This window comes from Octopus bimaculoides, chromosome 4 (genome assembly GCF_001194135.2).
Source record: "Octopus bimaculoides isolate UCB-OBI-ISO-001 chromosome 4, ASM119413v2, whole genome shotgun sequence".
Taxonomy (NCBI): domain Eukaryota; kingdom Metazoa; phylum Mollusca; class Cephalopoda; order Octopoda; family Octopodidae; genus Octopus; species Octopus bimaculoides.
In genome coordinates, this window is record NC_068984.1 from 53,225,359 (window position 1) to 53,232,794 (window position 7,436).

Genomic DNA, 7,436 nt, shown 5'->3' on the forward strand with positions numbered 1-7,436 from the left:
ATCACTGTGGCAATTAAATACACTTATTACTTCTATTTTGTCAGACATAGATTGATTATTATGAACTGGTGTAATTAGGAACAAACAATATGTGTATTTAATGAATAGAACATTATTATGTTTTGGATATATAATTGCTCAATAATACGCTTTTCCGTTCACACTATTACATGATAATCACTATAGTAACTTGATAATTTTAGCAAAGTATTTATTATCCCGAGGGTTTCATTTTTATCAGAATCTTGTAGATTACTTTTTATGGTCTGGTCAGATTTCAAATGAATAACAGGTAAATTTCATACAGCTTGAAACATTTCTTTTATACAGAAACTACAATTTTTAAATATATTCCTATTTTAGTTCACGTCACCCTTGATTGAAGACATTTTAGCAGAAACAAAATCGCCTTTTAAGTATATCTATGACTACTTTAGTGGAGGCGCAATGGCCCAGTGGTTTGAAGCGCACTCATGGTCGTAGGATCGCGATTTCGATTCCAAGACCGGGTGTTGTGAGTGTTTATTGAGCGAAAACACCTAAAGCTCCACGAGGTTCCAGCAGGGAGTGGTGGTTAACACTGCTGTACTCTTTCACCACAACTTTCTCTCACTGTTTCTGTTGTACCTGTATTTCAAAGGGCCGGCCTTGTCACACTCTGTGTCATGCTGAATGTCCTTGAGAACTACGTTAAGGGTACACATGTCTGTAGAGTGCTCAGCCACTTGCACTTTAATTTCACGAGCAGGCTGTTCCGTTGATCGAATCAACTGGAACCCTCGTCGTCGTAACTGAGGGAGTGCCATGACGACTGCATTATCTAATATGGCTTCAATGCTGAGTGAGTATTCAGTATATTGAACTCTCTATTCGTCAAATTGGCATGTAAGTGGCAGATGGCCCGAAATCAGTGTGACTCATGTGATAAGGATGAACATTTGAATTACATGTACAGTTCATCCATCTGGCTTCACACAGTTTCCATTTACCAATTTCACTCACAAAGCGTGGGACGACACAGGGCCATAGTATAAGATATTTGTTCAAAATTCTATGCAGTCCCAAGTGTTCGATAAATTGGACTACTTGTTAAATTGATGTGTTGGTGGCTGAGTTGGGCCGAAATCAGCGCGTCAGATTTAAAGCTGAATGTTTGAATTGAAAGCACAAGCCATCCACTAGACTTCCTATCCGATTTCAATCACAAAGACTTGGAATTATACGAGATCAATAATGAAAAATACTAGCCCAAATTTCCACATACTGCTTAAGGGATACCATAGTTTAGGTTCTAAAATAGAATAATTTTTGAAATTGAAAATACACAGGAGGTATGATTTGAGGGAGATTTGACTGATATCTCTGGCAGGTTGAAAAACTGCACAAAAGTTTCTTCACTGACGTAAAGTTGTCACCACCCCTTGGAGTACTGAGAAGCATGGAAGAAAAAAATAATTGTATACAAGGTTTTTTCGGTGGAAGAGAAAAGGATTGACAATGTATCGCCGAAAACAGTCGAAAAGGCATTGAGGTCAGTCTGGCAAGCTATAACATACCTTGCCAGAGGAAGCCGTTACGGAACCATAGAAGTACATTTTTAAATGGCAAGAAAGGCTAAAGAACATTCGGTAACCCCAGTAAGGACAGAAAGAGTGGTCCTCTTACCCATGTACCTTGGAAGAAGGACTTCCAGGGTTAGGGTGGAGGGAATCTCACCTGAAATAGATGTGGCTTGGTTGGCGGTGGCTGTGCTTCTGGGAAGCGAAAAAGTGGTGGCCATCCTCCAAGACACGATGACAGAGACTACAAACTGGAAGGGCCAAATATTAGATGTAATTGTGCAAAGTACAACAGAAAATTGGGAAAAAGTGGCAGAAACAGTCACCATAGGAGATGCGGTGTTAAGAGTCTGGATGGAGGGCAGAATCCCACCTTGCTTCAAATGAGGCCAAAAGGACCACATTAGAGAGGACTGCCCTTCACAGACTAAGAGAAGCCAGGAGGAAGCCGGGGAAAGAACTGGAGAAGGTGGAAGAGGAAATAAAGATGAATGAAGAACGGTGGTAGATGGCAAAAGAAAGAAACCAGGAAGAGAAAGAAAGTCAGGATGAATGGAAACCCCAACCCGCACCCACCCCACACATACCTCCACCCCCTCGCAGACGCCACACCCACCCATTCCCCTCCGACACAAAACAAATAGAAAAAAGAGACACAGATACAGTAAAACTTACAAACTCCCCCTCCCATGAATATGGTTATGCATGATGTACGAAGGAGTGGACATGTAACTGGTGAACAAAACGACAAAATGGAAGGATATAAGGTTTGTTAATTTGGAGGGAAGAATGAACTTTGAGGGATGGCACGCATGTGTTTTGGTGTCAGAGCGACGTAAAAAGGAGATAGATACAAGGCTGGATTTAAGTGTTGGAAGGTAAACGGTGACATAAAGGGAGTACCAGACAACATACAGTACGAAGAGCTAAGGTATAGACATTTTGAGAAACTCAGGAGTCAAAGGATAAAAAGGAAGTAAGTGATACTGCTTGGAGGTGGGGCAAGTAGCTCATTTTCATTAACATTCATTTATATCATACGTTTTATTTTTTTCCAATTTGTTCTATGTCCCCACATATGTTTGTTTGTCCCCTCTTTGTCGGCCCCTTGTGGACAATAAAGAAAAAAATTTAATGCTTGCTGTGTACGTCCAATAATGCATGAGCTTGGTGACTAGCAAAAGAGATCGTTCTCCTTGAAAAGATGTATTCGTAATGACTACTTGAGATAATCTTCTGGTAATTTTTCAGATTAACACCCGCACGATCTTCACTAGGGTGTTAGGGTTAGAGTTTTAGGGTCAGGGTTAGGGTTTTGAGGTTAGGGTTAGGGTTAATGTTTAGGCTTAGGGTTACGGTTAGGGTCGGAATTCCCTAACCCAAACCCTAAAACCTAACCCTGAACTTAAACTCTAATCCCAACACCCTGGTGAAGATCGTGTGGGTGTTAATCTGAAAAATTACCAATCTTTTTTCATACACTTCATAGGTATCTCATATATATGATGCAGGTCTTTACTGAGCTTCATATTTTTACCATTACTAGAACAAAGTCAAATGCGTCGAAGAAGACCATAATTTTGCATAAAATGTCTCGTGTATTTACTGTTAATCAGTTTCTCTTCTATATTTGAGTAGATAATAGTCATGTTTTGCATACTTTAATTAGAAATGTAATAACAATGTCACACACTAAATACTTTACAGTATGAGTCATTATTTTTACATCTGTTTTTTTTTTAAATGATTTCGTTTTGTAGGAAAATACTTTCACTTTCAACGGAACCCGGACTATATGACACCACAATTTCTTACATAAGAATAAAGACACGAAAACTGGGCTAAGAGAAGTGTATTAGTCGATTATATCGGTACTCACCTCACTACCATCATACTTAACGGAAGAATAAAAAGAAAAGTACAACCTTTTTGGGTCGAGTTTAAAAATGCAACAACCTCTATCTCGAATACCCCTAACATACACGTCCTCGCGTGGAGTTCTAATCCAAGGCGATGCGCCTTTATTCCTTACTTCGGTATTTCCCGACAAAACCTGAACATGGTCAATCAACCTGCTAGAAATAGCAGCTGAATCGCCTTTAAATCTAACTCTGATAGCTCAAGAAAGGACACACTTGATAATATCCTGGATTTCCAAAGAAGAAAAAAAAAGACAGATGGTCACAGCTAGAACGTCTTCAATCATAATTCTGATCGATCGATCAGAACTGACCTGTGGCTAAGCAACAGCATCGACCACGAGTTCAATATTCCTAAATTCCCATGTCAGCTGCTCGAGATATTTTCCCCCAACTCTGGAGGCGGTTAAGTCCTCCCACCTGACTGTGTAGATGGAAGAACATTGTGAAACTGATCATGTAGTGGCCAAAGAATACATATACTTACAGAAAACAGAACAATTCGAAAGCTCTCGATTCCGTCCGTATGTAAAATATGCGGCGTTCCAAATTTTTCAAATATTTTTGTAATATTTAGTCAAATGTTTTAAGTGTTCGCTTGGGACAGTTATACTTGCAAGTTTTGAACTTAAATGACTTAAGGAGAAATAATTTGATCGATATCTACCCGTAGAGTAATATTTATGCTAATTGCTATTTTCACGGAAACGGTAAGGTTTTTCTTTAGCTGTTTTCTCATGTTCACTCATGCTCACTTTATTCTGACAATTTTTATTAAAAGATATAAAAATAAGAGGAAATTTTTATTTGTCTCAGTATTTAATTACGTAAGCACAAAGGTCGCATATTACTTGGGGCAATTTGTGACGTTCATGAATTCAAGGGAAGTAAAATAAGCATGGATCAAGTCGACCAGGAGGAATTATGGTAAACGGGAATAAAGTCACACGAAAAAAATGTCTATTTCCTTTAAATTCTATCAATAATAGTTATAGGAATTAAATATTCAAGTTTAGTACCAAGACATACACAATGACAACACAATTCATGACATAAGTGTTTGAAAATAGTCACTTATATACAATCTTATGTAAAATAAGAAACAAAATAAAAACATTAAACTAGTTTTGTTTACTTGTGACATTTTCCCTGGGTTCTGTTATTATAACGTAACTTTTGAGACTATACACAATAAAATACAATGCTATATGTGTTTTTTTTAATGTTTTTAACATGACTGTTTCAGTTTCGGTACACCATCTCTGATCAAGTCACCTGACAATCAAATAAAACTAATGGGATTGGTGTCAGTTAAATGTCTTATGGTAAGTTTGCTATTTTTAATGCAGTATATTAATATGTCGGTCGCCCACTGTTAATGACTTTCAGCTTTGTTTCTTTACGACACCACATAAGAAATTGGACGGAAATATTCGAGATTAAGGATGGTCTGTTTAGTAGGATGTGACTTTAAAGTGGATTCTCGGATATAAATAGATAGAAGGAATCAAATTGTAACCTGAAAAGCAAGCGGGACATTTTTTAGGAGAAATGATTGTTTAAAACTTCTAGCCTGTGTTTTCTGTCTATATTGTTACTAATTGAATATATACAGCCCATTGAAAAATGTTCGATTTTTTTTTTTTTAGCAAAGCAAATGTAAATATTAAAACATCTTCAGAAATTCTATAGATTTAATAATGTCCTCTCCAAAGGAATTCAAACAAACCCGCCTCAAAGTTCAAAGGCTTATCCTACACCAGTGGTTCCCAACCTTTTCACTACCAAGGACCCCTTTTATTTAAATGAGTTTTCCCTCGGACTCCTTTTAATATGCTTATATGAAATTTTGAATTTAGTTCACGGATCCCCAGTACTATCCTTGCGGATCACAGGTTGGGAACCACTGTCCTATCCACTGTTTAGTTTTTCGGTGCTAGTAGTTTTGTACCCCACTTAATTTACTTTGTATTTTTGACACCCAACAACTTTGATTTTATTTTTTTACATTTTAATTTCGCACTCTTTTGCTATACCAACAATGGCTGTACATTCTATGATAAAAGAGCGGAATTATGCCCATATAACCCAGTTTTATTTTTCGAATTTTCAGAAACATTTTGCGAATTTGTATTCTACACACGAGAATTCATACAAATATAAAAATGTTAAGCCACTCTGTTTCTTTAATTCATTTCTTTTTGAATTTTAATTTCCCTCTGAGCATGTCTTGGGACAACCCCTGTATCTAGTCTTTTTCACTCGCAAAATGAGCCCCTTTAATTTTGCTCAGATTGCTTTCAGTTTTGGCGTATCGATGCAACTCTGAATTTTGATTACGATCAACCAATTACTTTATCTCGTAAATTAAAGAATCTGATGTTATTTGGAATTAAAGTTGGGAAATTTGGGTTATTTTAGCCAATCAATAGACAGCGAGGCATTAACAGCTTGTTACCATGACAAACGCACGTTGTGTTGTTTCACCCTCATGTTGTGTTGATTCTTCACACCACGAGATTTACTTCAGCCGTGTGTTTTGTTTTAGTAAAAATTTATATTTATCAATTAGAATTTTATTCTAAATATTTTTTGTCAATTGTCTTAATATTTTACATATTTTTCATATATAGCAAAAGTTGTTTGCAATGTTTATACAGTTTCCTGGCATTATGAAAGTGAATGGAATATGTGAATTTACTACAGATAATTTGAAATAACTTTTGAATTCTGCATGCAAAAACATATAAGATACAGGTATTCTTTTTCTTCAGACAAATTCTTTGTAGACCAGTGTTATTTGTATAGTTTACAAATCCAAGCATGAAAACGTTACTCAACTTTGAAATTTTGGAGACACGCCCCCTTTTCACACACACACATATTAATGATGTACACAAATACATGACAGGTATGCATAATACTGAAATACGCATAAAATAAACACATGCAGACAAATATATTAATATAACAAATTAAAGAAAAATAATAAAAACATACAATCAATGAAGAGACAAAAGAAACAGTAAGAAAGATGATACATATTGATTTTATTAGGTATTTCTGTTTATCTAGAAACCTTCAATGAAGAGGTCATTTCACATACGCTAAACTATAAATTTCACCCGGAACAACCTTAAAGTTGACACCACTCCGCAGAAAATTTTTATGCCCGTTATTTCCAATGTACACACAAATGTTACAATCAGCCTTTGTTTTATCTTTTATTTAACTTTTACTTGTTTGTCATTGGACTGGGGCACTACTTGAAGGGCTTAGTCGAACAAATTGACTCCTGATACTTATTTTTAAAGTCTGGTACTAATGATTTGTCAAACTGCTAGGCTAAGGGAACATAAACAAACCGACACTACTCAAGTGATGGTGGGGGTCAAACATGCACACACATAGATAGGATTATAATTCAGGTTGTGCTTTCTTAATGTACATCTGCTTATTCAGTACTCCAAAATTGTATGTAGATGTCATATTTGTGGGAGGAATGCATAAGAGTTGAAAAATACTGCAAAATATTTTTTGCACAGTAAATATCAAAACAGGAGGTTGGAAAAAAAATTCACCATTACATTTACTAATAGGAGTTACAAAATTGTACATGTAGGAGAAACATGTAAGATATCTATTTGAAATTCTGGATCTTTTTTAAAACGGGGGCCACATTTTTCATTAACGAAACACTTTGAAACTTGGAACACTGGTAGAATGTGTCATATAAAACATCTTTTTCTCTTAGTCTTCTTAAAAAAAAAAAAAAAATCCATAAATTATTCCATGTTAAAGTTGTCGTATTTCTGTAATTTCAACCAATCACTGACGTCCATTCAGCCGATATACATTAAGTGCCGACTACATAAACAAACGATTCTGAAACAATTAACCCTAACCCTAACCCTAACCCTAACCCTAGGGTTAGGGTTAGAGTTAAAGCAAATTTAAA

The 7,436-nt window shown here is 36.1% G+C and overlaps 2 long non-coding RNA genes across 3 annotated transcripts in view; one reads left to right on the forward strand and one right to left on the reverse strand.

The window, feature by feature from the left end:
* LOC106871825 (uncharacterized) overlaps positions 1-4,045 on the reverse strand; it is an 89,448-nt gene extending 85,403 nt beyond the window's left edge. Inside the window, exon 1 of the long non-coding RNA XR_001409702.2 lies at positions 3,966-4,045. This is a non-coding gene — a long non-coding RNA (uncharacterized LOC106871825). The remainder of the gene's footprint in view (positions 1-3,965) is intronic.
* Positions 2,283-7,436, forward strand: part of LOC106871824 (uncharacterized) — a 7,002-nt gene continuing 1,848 nt past the window's right edge. The window contains exons 1-4 of one of the 2 annotated variants that reach the window (XR_001409701.2): positions 2,283-2,535; positions 3,320-4,188; positions 4,725-4,803; positions 6,112-6,235. This is a non-coding gene — a long non-coding RNA (uncharacterized LOC106871824). Of the gene's footprint in view, positions 2,536-2,971; positions 3,049-3,319; positions 4,189-4,724; positions 4,804-6,111; positions 6,236-7,436 lie in introns of those variants that run through there. The other variant, XR_008263919.1, reaches the window with a different exon arrangement.